Below are 16181 nucleotides of genomic sequence, written 5' to 3' on the forward strand. Positions count from 1 at the left end.
CACACACACAAACACAACATGCAGCATGCACACTATAAACTGCCCATCCCCCAACACACAGAACCCCAAACACACACACACATGCACATGCACCCCCCCAGTCCCAGATTGCTACAGTATTAATTCTTATAACTGTAATCTTAATTGTCAGTATTGACCACTTTTTAAATAGCTCGTTCCCTATAATGAGTGACAAGTTCCCTTAATTCTGTCCTGTAGCCATTAAGTTACATTCATGGCTAATTCAGTTTCCTCTTAAAAATAGAAACAAATAAACAACTCGTTAGAATGAAACCGGCCCATTGAAGAAAAATACAATGCAAAGAAAATGTGAACACTATTCTGTTTTAAATTTTTGACTATCTGCGTTCGCCCCTGTCACTTTAAGGCATTTGACTTTTTAAGTTTGATCAACCCTATAAATTGTTCCTATTACAACCTGTAGAGGGGGTAGCAAAAGAGGAAAAGGTGTGGCAAATGAGAGCGCGAGAGAGCGTGCAGTAACAGAAGGCAACGTGTGGGAGTACTAGGTGGAGAGAGGAGGAACCAAAAGTGAGGGGAAAGTGGAGACGGGGCAACCTTTTTTTTTCGGACGGACTAGTTAGTCCAGGGACGTGCAGGCGAGAGGGCGAGGTGATTTTGCTGCAGGGTTTCACTTCTAACAGTATATATATATATATATATATATTTTTTTTTTTTTTTCCCATAAACTTTCTCTAAGAATGTCAGCAGACTAACTTTTAAAAGCAACCCTCGTTTTTTTTTTCTTAAGTCACGTGGCCATTATTAAAACTGCTACAGGTCCGTATTATTGCTATAACCGGCACTTTATCTATTACTGCCGGTGCTGTAACAAGACTGGGCTGAGGAGGACTGCCTGCCTGCCTGCCTGCGTATCCTGGCTCCGAGTCTTTCGAAGAGGATCCGTGTGTGTTTTTTCTGGGGAAAGCGTTTTTGAAGGAGACTTTTGCTAAGCGGGAGTGGACTGGTACCCTCTGCACTGGCGTCTTGTTTGTCTCTACTTTCTCTATTTTTCCCCCCCTGAACTGCCGCTATCATTCCTGCGCCTCTCTGCCTTTATTATTGTGGTTGTTGTTAATAATAATAATAATATTATTATTAGTCCAATCGGTTTATCATTTATTTGTATACTTTGTCATGTTTTCTTTCTTTCTTTCTGTCTTCCTTGTATTTCTTCAGTGTGTATTCTAAGTCTAAAACGGGCCGATGGACTTTTCCTTTGTCTGCACTGTACTGTTCTACAGCTAATTTCTCTACAGCTAATCTCTATTTAGAAGTTTAATTCTTATTTTTCTTAAAGGCCTGGTTTGCTATCTTTATCCCACAGCTCTCTGGAGTTCTCTGTTCTAGCAAATTCTCAGTTGTCTGCAGGTGCGCTTGTGCTGTCTGTCTCACACACACATGCACCCATACACGCACATAATTATATATCTTTCTCTTTTTATTTTTTATTTTCCTTTTTTGTGTGCCTTATACTTAGGTTGAGCTCAACTAGGAGGGGGAAATAATAACATATTACATCTGAATTGAAAAGTGAAATTGAATGCTTTGTTTTGTGCTGTGTGTTGTAAATGTGTTTAATTTGTTTTAATCCATCACTATCCTCATTGAACATTTGCAGTTTCCAACCTTTGGCAAACCGGATGATGACCCCTTACTGTATTTAGACAAGTGTCGTGATTTCCTTGCTCTGCAACCCTTGCTGGATGTGAAAACCTCGCTACTCTCCGAAGTGTGCTGCATGGATCCGCACAAGACTAGTGGGAGGTAGCCAGAGAGCATGTTCACTGCTGGAAGGAGTTTGAGGCTAAGTTTTTAACTGCTTTTCTCTCTGAAGACTACAAAGATGAACTGGCTGAGGGAGTGAGAATGTGATACCAAGTTGACAAGGAAAGCATCCGTGATTTCGCCTTTACATACAGGGCTCTCTGTTGACGATGGAAACCAGAAATTGAAGAGTACGAGACTGTAATGCTCATTCTGAAGAACATGAACCCTTATCTTACGGGTCAACTTAGAGGAAGGGTTTCAACTGTGGAAGACCTTGTACACTTGGGACAGCAGTTGGAGAAAGACCACATATGTCAACAGCGTTATGAGCAACAGAGAACTGTATCACATAAACTTTCAGATCGTTCTACCCCTCTGGTTGCTACAACTCCACCAACACCACCCAGCAAGACTCCAGTGTTCTGTTGGAGATGACCATGCTCCTGGGTCCTGTCCTTTCTTTACAATAAGAGGTTCCACAACTCAAAAGGCCTCGGAAGACACTAAAAGCACAGGAAAACCAACTCGAACTACTGTGACGTCAACCTCTGCTACCACTCTACCTGTGACATCTGCAAACCAGCAAAAATCTAAGAAATTACGACCTACTGTTAAATCTGATCCTCTCATTACCATTCAATGTCAACTTGTGGTGCCTATAACCATTCGCCAGTGGATGGGGAGAGCCATTCTTGATACAGGATCCTCTTACACCCTTCTAAATGAGCAACTATAGTTAAAATTTAAGCAGCCTCAAGAAAAACTGAAGACATGGGAAGGTGGACCTTTATATCTTGCTAATAGAGAAGCCAAACAGCCACTGGGATGGATACAGCTCACTCTCTTTCTGCATGAGAAGTCCTGGATCTTACCTGTACTTGTCTTATCTTCTAGAACGCAAACGTTCACTGTTGTACTGGGCTTGGATATTTTTTTTCCTTCAGCAGCATTCAGTTAAATGTGGCTGAGCATAGTTATTGGTTCAAGCCACACGAAAACAGACCGTTCCCTTTCCAGCCAGGGACCTTGAAAGTGTCTGATTGGACACATTGCCTTTCTCCCAAGAGAGCTGTTTACTCCTAATACTGCATTGTTTACCTCTCCTCCTCCTCTGCATTTGTGCCTTCCTCACAGTGTCTCAATAATGATTCCACTGCCTCTCTCGTCCTTCGTGCTGTGGAACAATCTAATGTGTCTGAGTCTGAAAAACTTCACATCAAATCTTTTAATACAGAATGAGTCTGTATGCACCTTAACCCTTGGATGCACCAAAGTACTCCAACACACAATCCACACCACCCATGTCGTCCCAATAAAGCAAAGGTTTGTCTCCTACAAAACAACAGATTGTGAGAGACCAGATTGAGGAAATTCAAACCAACCACATTGAGCCATCCTCCTCTGCCTGGGCTTCACCAATAGTGTTGGTTCCAAAGAAGACTGGTGGACAGCGCTTCTATGTGGACTACCGCAAATTAAATTCCTTAACCACAGATGATGCCTACCCACTTCCAACTATCAGTGAAATCTTGGAATAACTTGCTGGTGCTTCCTTTTTCACCAACCTGGATCTCAATAGTGGATACTGGCAGGAGGGCATGGAGCCAGATAGTACAGAAAAAACAGCCTTTGTTTCATCCCAAGGACTTAATTTAGAGTAATGCCTTTTGGATTGAAAAATGCACCAGCTACCTTTCAGTGCCTCATGGAGACCGCCCTAGGGGAGCTGAGAGGAAAGACATGTTTTACCTGGATGACATAATTGTTTATTCCAGTAATGTACAGCAGCATTTCTGTGACCTCCAAGCGGTATTCACAAAGTTGGAAATAGCTGGCCTTACAGTAAACATGAAGGAAAAACAATTTTTGCTTAAAACAAATCAAGTTTCTTGGTAATGTTGTGTCTTCCGTTGGAGTTCAAGTTCACTCTGACAAGACAAAAGCTATACAAGAGTTCCCACAGCCAAGCAACCTCAAGGCAGTACAGCATTTTCTTGGTTTGGCGGGGTGGTATCACCGTTTTGTGCCAAACTTTTCCGACGTAGCTGAGCCCCTAAACGCCCTCAAGAAGAAAGGAGCAAGTTTCGTTTGGACACCTGCATGCTAACAGGTTTTATTGTCTACACAGATGCAAGTGATGTAGGCCTTGGAGCAGTGCTTGTACAACAAACTGGACCTGGTACTGAAGAAGTCCTTGCATACGTCAGTCGTACTCTCAATTGTGCTAAACGTAACTACTTCACCACAGAGAGAATGTCTTGCAGTTGTTTGATCTCTGGAGAAGTGGAGATATTGCCTTGATGGAAGACTATTCACTGTGGTTACTGATCATTCCTCTCTGCTTTTGGTGTTTAACACTACAAGTGCCGAGCCGGTCAATTTGACCGATTTTGGTTATTCAAATTTGAATTACTCTGTGTTCCTAAATACACTGCGCATATTCATGACGTTTCCTAAATATATGTATTAAACATTATTTTAGCTTGATAAACGTGAAAATAAATAAGTTATAAACACATTTACCTAGAATAGCCAAAATCGGGTTATTTTGACCGGTGATTTCAATACATAATAAATCAAATATAACCCATAATCCTGCCTGCCCTTTACAATACAGTCTGGCGCTCAAGTGGGGATTTCTAACCTGTCTACAGTCTTTCATGTGCTTGAAAAACACACGCATTGTACAGCATTACAGGTGTTTTCTTACAGCTGTATTCAAATTGAGTGGATACAGTGATTACCTGCAAATAAACATGGATTTGAAACTGAGACTGAAGAGAGCTCGTTTTGGAAATGCCGTGTATATGAACATGACTGATTCAGGGGCATTAGTGATACTGGCAATGACAGATCATTTGTGGGTTTGTGCCAGTGCTGTGAAAACACTGCGAGTGAAACACCAGGTCCAAATGGCACTGAGTGCTTTTACTCTACTGAGCAATACGTGATTGCTACTGCACATAGTACAGAGAGCAATAGCGCAGGTACATTGCACGCAAAATAATGATTCACTGACATTATCAGCGGAGGAGCATTTATTGCAATGTTATATTTTCATGGAGCAAAAGTTCACCTGGAGAGGGCTGTAAAAATGCAGTGTGAGGTACGAGCTCAGAAACGTGTCCTGTGTGGACTGTACTGAGCGGTCAGGTATGCAGGCTAAATATAAATAGTAAATACTTTATTGAAATACAAAGCTACAGTGAATACAAGCACTGTATGTTGAAAACAAAGTTTACACGTTGTTGAAAATGTTTACTTTAGTGTACAATTATGTTTTGATAAATGCAATAGTTATTTTTGAACTATAAAATATTGCTTTTTAGCATTATTCCAATATTTACATTTACACTTGTTTCATTCTCTTATTGTATGCAGTTTTTGAGCTTTTTGCTTGTTGTAGGCTATATAGTTAGGCTTCCATGCACGGATTCTTCTTCTTCTTCTTCTTCTTCTTCTTCTTCTTATTATTAGGGGTCCAAGCAATGAAGTTGCTGGAACCCTATTGTTATTTGTAAGAGCCAATTTCATTGAGAATATGTCTGTGTTCATTTTGTAATTATTTCTTATTTTTCCTCATTTTTGTAAGTAATATTGTTTGACCTTTGAACTATAGGAAGAGAGAATTAACTGCGCATGAGCAGTATTGTTATGGTTAATAGAGGGTGCAGAAGTTCACCAGAAAAGGAAGAAAACGTTTTTTGAGCGTTTGTTCGATTAATTGTTTCACTAACGTAGTCGGTTTAATATCATATATAGCATATTGGATGCTATATCAGACTACATGAATGTGGAAGATTGAAGACTGTTAATAAATTGCTTATTTAATGTGATTCTGCGGGCACGCGTCATAACTACATCTTGCACTACAGTGATCTAAGTAGCAGTGAAAGGAAAATTATTGTGCTACTATATTATTGTTAGGATTATTAGGCTTCCATGCACGAAGTGCGGGAAGCCTATTGTTTCTCTTAGGATTTTTATTAATATTATAATTTTTTTATTTTTTTTTCCTTCCGCCAAAACTTCTAATGCCCCTAAAATGCTCATACATACATTAAAACTCGCAAAACTCGCAAGTGTTGTAGACGCCACTTATATCTACATATGTAGTGAAAACTACACGTTGGTCACATGGTGCTGCCGCCATATTGTGATTAGTGGCAAAATTGTTGGTTTTGGAGAAGAAGATTTTTGTAGCATTCCACAGACACATGCATATACCACTTCATACACATGCATACCTTATGCCCCACTATTATGCTTGTTCATGAGAAGTTGCTCGGTCTCATGCTTTGTCCGCCATGCTGCGTTTTCTGATTCAAGCTTTGGTGCCTTCTACTCCAAAACTGCAATTCCCACTTTGCCACAAATTGGCATGCATGATACTTGTACAGAGTACTACCAAGGCTGTTAAAGGTGAGTTGCCTTAGTGAAAAACATGGGTGCTGTGAGCCAATGAAAAAAAACGTTTGCGCCGCTTCAGACAAGTTACACATTTCCTGCACACTGCAATGCAGTACACACACTCTGAACATGTGTGTATGCCTCTGCCTTGAAGAGAAAACCAGAGACTGAAGTTGTTGGGGTACACAGTTTAGCCGTAATGTTGGATTTAACATGAATCTGCGTGCGAATATGAAAATGGCTACTATTCCAGAACGATAAATCCCAGTGCCCTGAAACTGTGCATGTGTTACATAGATACTGCAATCTATCAAATGTGCTAGAGGCAAGTGACTGCGTGCAAAAACATGGCAGCTACAAGAAAATGACTGTGCACGTATGCAAAATACATGTAATTATAAATGCATTAACTTTGACCCCAGAAAAAACCCATGAGCTATGTTCAAAAACTCACCAAACTTGGTACAATAATACATGACAATGTTATGCTTGATTGTGGTGAGTTTTGCCACCAACGGGGCCACGGCGCGGTGGTAACGATGCTTAAGGCCATGTCACATGCAGCAGTGAATATCTACAGAACAGTGAAGCCTAAGGCGCTTACATTTTCAGTGATTAACACTAGTACAAACATCTGTCAAAGTTGAAAAAGCCAAGTTGATTGAACAAAAAACATGGCTGCTGTGCACGAATGAAAATGACAGCATCATCCTTATACTGACAAATGCAAAATACACATATTTATAAAAGCATGAAATTGACCCCAGAAAAACCTATCAGCAAAATTCAAATACTAACCAAACTTTGTTTGTCAATTTTGACAGCAAATATATTGAGAACTATAGCCAAATGAACTTAAATTGTCAGTGATTAAACTAGTAGAAAGATCTGTCAAAGTAGATGAAGCCAAGCTGATAGGACACAAAACCTGTCTGTTGTACAGCCATATCATGACATTCCTTATGTAGACCTCTACCTCCATCATTTGGCCAAACTTGGCAATTGCATTCTGCATCTTGAATGACACAAGAAAGAAAACTTCACATATATGCTAGAATTAAATGAAAAATACAATGGTACTTTAGATCATTGAAGCAAGCAATGAGGAAATTTAAATTAAAATCCAACGACTTAGAATACAAACTTCAAATGAAAAGAATGAACACCACAAATATATACTACAGTGGATTGAAATTGAAAATTACACATTTAATAACACGAGCATTTAAACTACAAATGCCTGCTCAAATCTGAAACCTACTGATACAACATGGAAGCCTTAAAAGTTGCATGGAACTTCTACTTATTTTTATAATTTTTCCGCCGTTTTTTTCAAAAGCCTATAAAAACCAAACCGAAGGACAAAAACTCATGAAACTTCATACAGTGATAGATGGCTATGTAGTGCTATGCCATGTGCAATATGGAGTCCATATGTAATATGGTCTGGTGGCCATAGTGGCTTAAGTGACACATTTTGGAAAATCTACAAAAATCTTCTTCTCCGAAACCGCAGATGGGACAGATGTGAAACTTGGTGTGTGAAGTTATGTTATGGCTTATATTCAGATTTGTTCAAGACAAGTCGATAAGTCACATGGTTTGGCAGCCATATTGGATTGGCCAAGAATCTTCAAAGATCTCCTTCTCCGAAACGGTTGGTCCGATTGATCCGAAGTTTTCTACACATGACCTTGGCTAGCTCCTCTCAGATTTGTTCAAGGCAAGTTGATTGAGAAAACGAGATGGCCACCATGAGCCAATCAAATTTCAGAGATTGTCAAGTTGCAAATAAATGCATATGGTGCAGTATGGAACCATGTTAGAATGTATTGGACTGATTGTTACTTGACAGGATTGATCCCATAAGCAATGTGGTGGTCAATGGTCATAATTATTATTTTACTTATTTTTTCTTCTCTTCCACCAGAATATGTTAAAATGCCTATAACCTTTGAACCGATGTCTAAAAAGTCACCAAACTTTGGCATGGCATGGATGTAGGAGTCTATGGCATGGTCACTGGACCACAAAATAGAAGCATCATGTAACACGGTTTGGCAGCCATCTTGATTGTAGTCCAAAGAAAAAATGTCAGTTTTCAAACATCGTTTTCTCAGGAACGGTAAAGAGTTCAGATATGAGACTTATAGTACATAATGAGCTTAATGTTAATACTTGATTTGGCTATTTCCAAAAATGTATAAGTCACACGGTATGGCAACCATCTTGGATTATGCTGAAAACACTTCAGCCTCGATTTCTCATAAACCCTTAAACTGGCTGATGTGTGCTTTGGTATACAGTATCTTTGGACTATGTTCTATACATGTTCTTAAAGAAAAGTTCCTACATGAAAAAACATGGCAGTAATGAACAAAAGATTTTGACTTACTGTACATTTTGTTCAATTTTAAGCCTGCAATGACACACTGTCACCACTGGTAGCAGCATATACCACAAACAGGACAGAAAAAATTACGAAGCCGCCATCTTGGGCATGTACATCGTAACAACAAAACAGTATCACTCACAGTATCACTCTAAAACAGTATTAGAGTGGAAACTATTGTTTTAAACACAGAGACACTTCTGCATACAAATACAAATAGTGTAACAGATGTGTTTGTAGTGAGGGTTGTTTCAGACTAAAGGAAAGCGAGGGAGAAACCGGAAGTGAAAGTAAAACATATTCTTAAATGTGAGTCTCAACACACTGTAATACAAGGTATTAAAGTAAATACATGAACATGAACAGTGGTACAACAGCAATGACGTTGCTTTATCTGTAGTGGTGGGTTATTGCTTTCAAATTAAAGTAATTTCAAACTGCGATCACAACGAGTGCGTGACTTCCTGTTTATATCATGTTACCGATGCAACACAGGGGGGCACAACTTTGTGCTCTTCTCTCTCGGTGAAATCGTAACTTATGGTGACGTTATATACTCAACTGTGCATAATAACTTGGTCTTTGCTGTAGAGTTGAAAGGGTGAACATAAGACATTTCCTGTGTGAGCTATAAACGGAAAAACGGACATACTCGGTCAGGCGCAGTAGTAAAAACAAATTGCTGCTATCTGCATCTTAGTGATATACTTTTCTTTTCCAGGTGTAAATATATCCCAGCAAACAAGGACGTATTGGGCCCATGAGGGTAAAACATGGGCACCGTGTTCTCTTGCTTTAGCTGTCTGATCACTCGACTAACTTGTCACTTGTTGCTTGGGTCGTTCATGTCGAAGATCGATTTAAGTAAGTCTCCATAGATTTTATGTTTATCCTATACTGTGAACTGTAATATTCGTTTCTGTGCGGCGATTAGAGAAATGTCGTTTTAACAACAAGGAATAATAATTAAGTTAAAGCAGTAATGTTGGTTATACATGTTTTAATTCTTATAAACTTCATAACTTATTTAAGGTAGATGTGTACCCTTTGCCTTGATTGAATGATTAAAACAATAAATAATAAAATAAACATGATGTCGGATCAATGTTAAATTTCCTTATGTACTTGTTTCTCTCTCCTTCTTAAAGAGAACCAAGGGCCATTCAGGCTACTATGGATGTGACCGATGCATGCAGGATGGTACATATGTCAATCGATGCATGACCTTGAGTTAAATGCCCAACCACGCACCGATGAACACTTTGATGAAATGCGTAATGAAGAACATCACCATGGTTGCTCTCCATTACATGGTTTAAACATGGGTTTAGTAAACCAGTTTGTTTTGGATTACATGCATCTGGTTTGTCTAGGGGTAACAAGGCGTCTGCTGATGCTATGGTTTAAAGGTCCTCTCTTACGTCGGTTGGGTTCACATTCAGTTACAGCCATTTCCCAATGCTTAACAAGCTATAGGCAATATATACCTGTGGAATTTGCAAGGTAGCCAAGAGGTCTGTCAGAAGTTAATAGATGGAAAGCTACCGAGTTTTGACAGTTTTTGTTATATACAGGACCAGTTGCATTAAAAGATCATCTTGCTTCCCCTTAGTATGAAAACTTTCTTTGCTTGTCAGTAGCCATTTATTTAATGCTTTGCCCGGAAATCTGCGCTTATTATTGTGATTATGCAGACAGTCTTTTTGTGAATCAATTCATGACAGTGTATGTGTAACGTCCTCAAGGACCAAAGGAAAGGATCCAAGTGCAGGCTTAGAGTTGAAGCAGATAATCCGATAAGGGCAAATGATAGAGAATAAACAGGGACAGTCCAGGTCAATCGATCAAGCGAACAGGCTAGTGGGGAGATCCAAAAAGGGGTAAATGAGAGAGGGAAGCAAGAGGTCAATATACACGGTAAGGCAATCAAGAAACAATGCTCAGAATTGATCCAGGAGAAAATGCAAGACTTCACAGTTATGCAGGGGAAAAAGAAGGGTTTAAATACTATGTAGGGGAGAGGGTTTGAACTAGGTGAAGGAGTGATTAGCCAATGGTAAAAGAGGAAGACAGAACAGGTGCACCTGGAAGGAAAGAATGTGGAGAAACTGGTTGTGCTGGATAGAGGAAAGGAGAAGCACTAGATTAGTATTCGGGAGAGGGAGACCTCTGGTGGTGAACTAAGGTAGGAGCAGGGGAGACCGTGACAGTATGGAGCAGACCAACTTGTGTACAATGTTCACTCTTTAACACACCTAGCAGATGATGTCAGAAAATTTGGTGCTTTGGATTTGGTTTCTGCTTTCCCTTTTGAAAACTACATGAAACAGCTTAAAAAAATTGTGCGAAAACCACTATTTATTCTACAGCAACTCATTCAGCGTCTTTCTGAAGAAAGGCACTTTATTGGTCGGAAAAGAAGTAAAAGAAATCATCAGGGATTGAGACGTGAACACTCTGGGGGTCTAAATATCCCTATGATGTCACAGTACAAACAGTACAAAGAACTATTTTTACCTGACTTTTGGGTTAAGACTTCAATGGGAGATAACTGTGTCATGATAAGAGGAGCATTAGGTCTTGAAAATGAAAATATATTATCTGATGGGAAAGATTCGTACATTGTTTTCAAGCAATTTAAACATTTGCACACAAAATACAATGTTTCTGAAATTGAAAAGAAATATTTTTTAATAACTTGTGGTAATGTATGGGCTGCCAATCCACTGATACACACATATTGAAGGGAACACAAGACCACATTGTTTTTATTTTTTTTATATTAAGGACAATTTGTGTAAACATGGACATGTGCAAAATAGCCAAATTCATTGGAAGAAATTAGGTGGCTGTCATAAGCAGCAAATGGATGAGAGGGGAAAGAAAATGCTTCTGGCCTCCATACATGTCCACAAATCGCCTACGGAAGGCCCTCCTTACTCACGAAGAGCCTGATGAAAACACATGGAGCATGTATTCTGTGCACTGTATGGCTGAAACAGGTTAACTTAAATTGATAAATTATTTCCATATCTTATAAATGTGTTAAACAATTGAACATTCTGATTTTTTTGTTGGTTTTGTTGTTGTTAATTTGTTAAGTTCATATTATTCACAAGGAGTTGCAAAATATCTTGCTTGACTAACAGTTTATCAGAGTGCTGCCCTCTCCAAGTGGATAGAACTTTTAGTTCCCCACAGCAAAACAGATAACCGTTTTAAAACCCCTAATCCTTCCATACAAATATAGGACTGCTCGTTTTAAAATCATAGGTCTGTGTAAAGACTCTTTCATAGAGTTCCATAGGAAACACACTTAGATGTCTACATCCAGTAATGGCTTATTATTTGTCTTACAGCAGACTATGAGAAGGCCAGAAGAAAAGCAGCCAAAGCAGAGGTGCAGTCAGATCTGCAGAGTGACATTGATGATCTGCAGCAGAATAAACAATCTAAAAAGTAATATACAAAGTTGTGCAATTTATTGCATTTATTGCAGCGTACTTTACAGTTGCTAAAGAGAATGGTGTATTATTTTTTGTCAATGCTAAACGTAGATTAAACCATTAATAACGCTTGTCATAGTGCTTTAGAAATTACCCATTTACCATTTTTACAACTTATAAGTCTGGTTGACAATTTTTTTCTTTTTCTTTTTTTTACATAATAGGAACTTGTAATACAATGAAAGTAACAGTTGTATAATTATTTATTTTTTATTTTTTTATAGACGTAATAAAAGATATGATTGCGAATCCTCAGACAGTGAGGAAGGTGCACCGGTAGGAAGAAAAAATAACTGAGTTCCTGTCCTACCACCACCACAACCAACACTGACACCATGTCCACCAACACCACCACCAACTCGGACATGGTCACGTGGATCACCACCACTTATTCAGCCACCACCACCATTGATTCCAAGGTCACCCAGAAGAACATCACTTGAGCAAATGACTGGTATGTTTTATGTAGCTCTTTGACTTCTCGTTATATAAAATCAGTTTTTCAACCATAAAAGTTAGGTTTCAACATTTATATTTCTTTACAATAGTTTTCAGAATGGACTATGATGTAGCAGAAACAGCTTGAACAGGTCCAGAATTACTCCTGTGTACTCACTATTATAATAAATAAATAATGAGGCTGAGGACATATCAACATATTTAAACAGAATGTGAAGTGAACAAAATCAAAAACTGGAAGTTTTTTAATTTTACCAATTTATTAGTTTTTCTTTAGCAAAGTAAAATGTAACAAGATGTTAACCTTATTTACGATGACCCTGAAGTGCAATACAGAACTGCACATTTGAAAACACCACAACAAATTCAAAAGCATAATTACAAATTAGAAATTAGAACTCTAAAGTTGATTGCAGCAGTGATTGACAGGTTGTTTTTCCTCTAATCAGAGATGCTTTCTTATGTTTGTACCCTTTTGAGTTAATGTTATTGGGTTTTTCAACTTGCAGTTGTCTTTTGATCTTTGGGGTCAATGTACAAAACATTTTTTTAGATAAAAAAAAATCAGTTTTAAATAATCTTGTCATTGCTTTTTGAATTTGATGACATCAAACAGCCTGCTATCTCAAGTGCTTTTGCTATGGGATTAGTAGCCTCCACACAGTTTTTGTTAGGAGCAATACTCAATCATAAGTGAAAACTATTAGATAGCTAATACCTTTTGAATTTTGCAGCAAGGGACCGTCACCTTGTGACCTCCATAGAAGAGATCAAATGTGAGCTGGCTATTTTGAAGAGGATGGTGGCAAATATAGCAAAGCAGTTCAACAGTGGTTAAGAGGTGGCACTGCCAGATGATGTCTCCTTGCCACTGAAGACGTTTGAACATGTGGACAGCCTTGAACAACTTTTAGAAGAAAAGAGCTACAAGTATCAAATGGTAATATTCATTATAAACAGTGTGATAGCAGATAAAAGTTATTTGATATACCAGTAGAAAAATCCTACAAATAATAAAAAGAGCAATAACTTTAATAAACAAATTATATATGGCTAACAAAAACATAACCTTTAACAGTTAAATGTAAATGCATTCACACTTAGCATTGCAAAATGTTAACTATACTATACCTACCACTGTTAGGGATAAATCTACACTTACCAAAAAACATGTTCTTTATGGGAGCACATGTAAGTAGCATTGCTCTCTTAAATTTAAAGCCATACTTAATTTCTGCTTTAGTGCAAACAGTGAATATTTTTTGGGGGTATATCAGGACTATACGGTTTGCTCTGCAACTCAGGTTCAATTGTGGCTGACTAGGCGCTTGCAGACTTGGGCTGGGGGCAAGGATACCAGGTTTTCCAAATTGGGTCCAAAATAATAATAATAAAAAAAAACGATATAAGGACTAACACATCACAGCACTTGTTGCAAGAATGCTTATAGCAACAGGTCATTCTAGCTCTTAACTTAACCCCAACTATTCTTCTTTTTGATTTTGTCAGACTGCCTTCCTTGGATTAATTGGTGGGGTGGATGTTCCTACAGCCGTCCGCAGAATTATGGCTGCCGTAATTGGTAATGAATTAGCAACCAAATTCAATTGGAAGGGACTTGGAATCAAAAGGTCGTTTTATGACCTCAAACTTCGAAAAGTGATTGCTGGTGAGCAACTTGTATATCTTACACTTTGTTAAATAAATGTTATGTTAAGAATATTATGAAGTAATCATAGAAGTATCGAAGTACTTGATAACAAGATGGGTGATATGGGGTTTGGGGAATTTCAATGTATTTTTGGGTCAAGCTATACAAGTCTGCAGTCTACTGTATTGTACATCTTTACATATTTATTCAAAATGCATGAGTTAAGCTTACAGATACGTGAAAGTGTGAGATAGCATGCTTTTCCAGATCAGTAAACTTGACAAGTCTGATTTTTCAATTTAATAATTTAGTATTAATTCATTCTAAAAACAAGTTCTAATATGTTTGTGTCCACCAGCTTCTGTGAGAGCAACATTATGGCAGATGACTGAATTACATTTTTTATTATTCATTTGAAATTTTAGATGCTGTACGCCATAATCCATTGACAAAAACAGCACAGGACTCTGAAATTGACATGGCAGCCATGCTGTGGCTGAGAAATGCACGAGATCGGGCAGGCGGAAGGAAGCAGCGCCTCTTGCAAGCAATGAGAAAACAGCAGGAGCAGCAGGAGCAATAACAAAATCAAGTAAAAACCTTCACCCACATACAAAGCCTGCTAATGATGGTTACCTTTTTTGCTTGTCAGAGAGAACCCATGATTTGTAGGGGAGTTTGTAATTTCTGAGTAGGTGAGCTAATGGGTCAAAGTTTTTATTTGGTCTGGGCCTATGTTATTTTTATTTATTATTCTTGTTTGTTTAGCACACACCCTTTTCAGGGTGACTTACAGTTTTCACAAAATGTTAGATTTATTATTTATTATTAATAATTTAGATTGTTACAGCTTTGGGGAGTAAAATTCTATTTTAAATGTAATTTGTGTTGTTAAATGTTCTACATACAAAACAAAAATCCCATATATGTTTAATATATGGTAAAAAAAGTATGATTGTTATTATTCTATTCTTCTTCTTCTTATTATTATTATTGTTATTATTATTACAATTTGTATACAGTGCTTTGATGAAAGGGAGGAAAAGAGAGAGTCTAAGGAACAAAGAGCAGTGAAGTCCAGTCTGTTCTTTTTTTGTGTTGTCTTCAGCCCTTGAGTCTCTTTTTTGTGTATTTTTCTTCAGTTGCTATGTAAATAAATACAGGCGGAAGCCTTTACCACCTACAGTCTCCTGTCTGAGTCACCACCTTTGTTGTAAATTAATTGCATTTCTAGAGAACTTAAAGTATACTATATACTACTAGATATGCTAAATACTTATGTTCTTAGATTGCAAGTAGACTAGATTAATTTATTTCAGAAGCAAACTATTAACATCATTTAATGTAAGTGTACTATAAATGGACTAACAACAATTTGTTAGTGTTAACAATTAACAAGTACCTGTATTTCAAATGTATGCTTGAAGTACAGGTACTAGCCTGTACTGTATTCTTACTCCTTTAAAGTATATATGGATTATAGTAAAATGGTTATAAATCACATTACTCTATACTTGAAATACACATACAGTTATATTGTGTAACGGGTTGGGGGGCCCGTCACAAGAAAGGGCTGTATGTAGGCGGGGTCTGGTCTTGAAACACACAGTAGGGAGGCAGGCAGGCAGAGGGTACAAAACAGGCTTGCTGTTGTTTTATTGCTTCCCTTAATGGCAGGCACAGTGTCAAAAAGTAAAACAAAACCTAGCTCTGTCCGAGCACTAACTAAACTTAAACAATCCCTAACTATAAAACAAACAATAATAATAACAGTAAATGCCCGGGTCGGTAGAGCCGAACACCGGGGAGACAGAAGCATAACAGGGGCAAGGCAGGTCCATAGTCACAGTCCGTAATCAGTTTGTTACCAGTGGGAGGTTGTCAGACAGTCTGGGGTTCAAGAGGGAGAATGGTCCAGGTCCAGAAAAAGGGTCATAAGCCAGTGAATCCGTCAACTGTGAGCTTTACCCTT

General features: G+C 38.2%; 1 long non-coding RNA gene across 1 annotated transcript; it reads left to right on the top strand.

The window, feature by feature from the left end:
- Nucleotides 1-9114: 9114 nt before the first annotated feature.
- On the top strand, nucleotides 9115-15390 carry LOC136753007 (uncharacterized). The gene is made up of 6 exons (XR_010817373.1): nucleotides 9115-9457; nucleotides 11953-12052; nucleotides 12324-12553; nucleotides 13293-13498; nucleotides 14068-14227; nucleotides 14635-15390. It is a non-coding gene; the product is annotated as an uncharacterized LOC136753007 (long non-coding RNA).
- Nucleotides 15391-16181: the final 791 nt, after the last annotated feature.

Source organism: Amia ocellicauda, chromosome 7 (assembly GCF_036373705.1).
Source record: "Amia ocellicauda isolate fAmiCal2 chromosome 7, fAmiCal2.hap1, whole genome shotgun sequence".
In the NCBI taxonomy this organism is placed as follows: domain Eukaryota; kingdom Metazoa; phylum Chordata; class Actinopteri; order Amiiformes; family Amiidae; genus Amia; species Amia ocellicauda.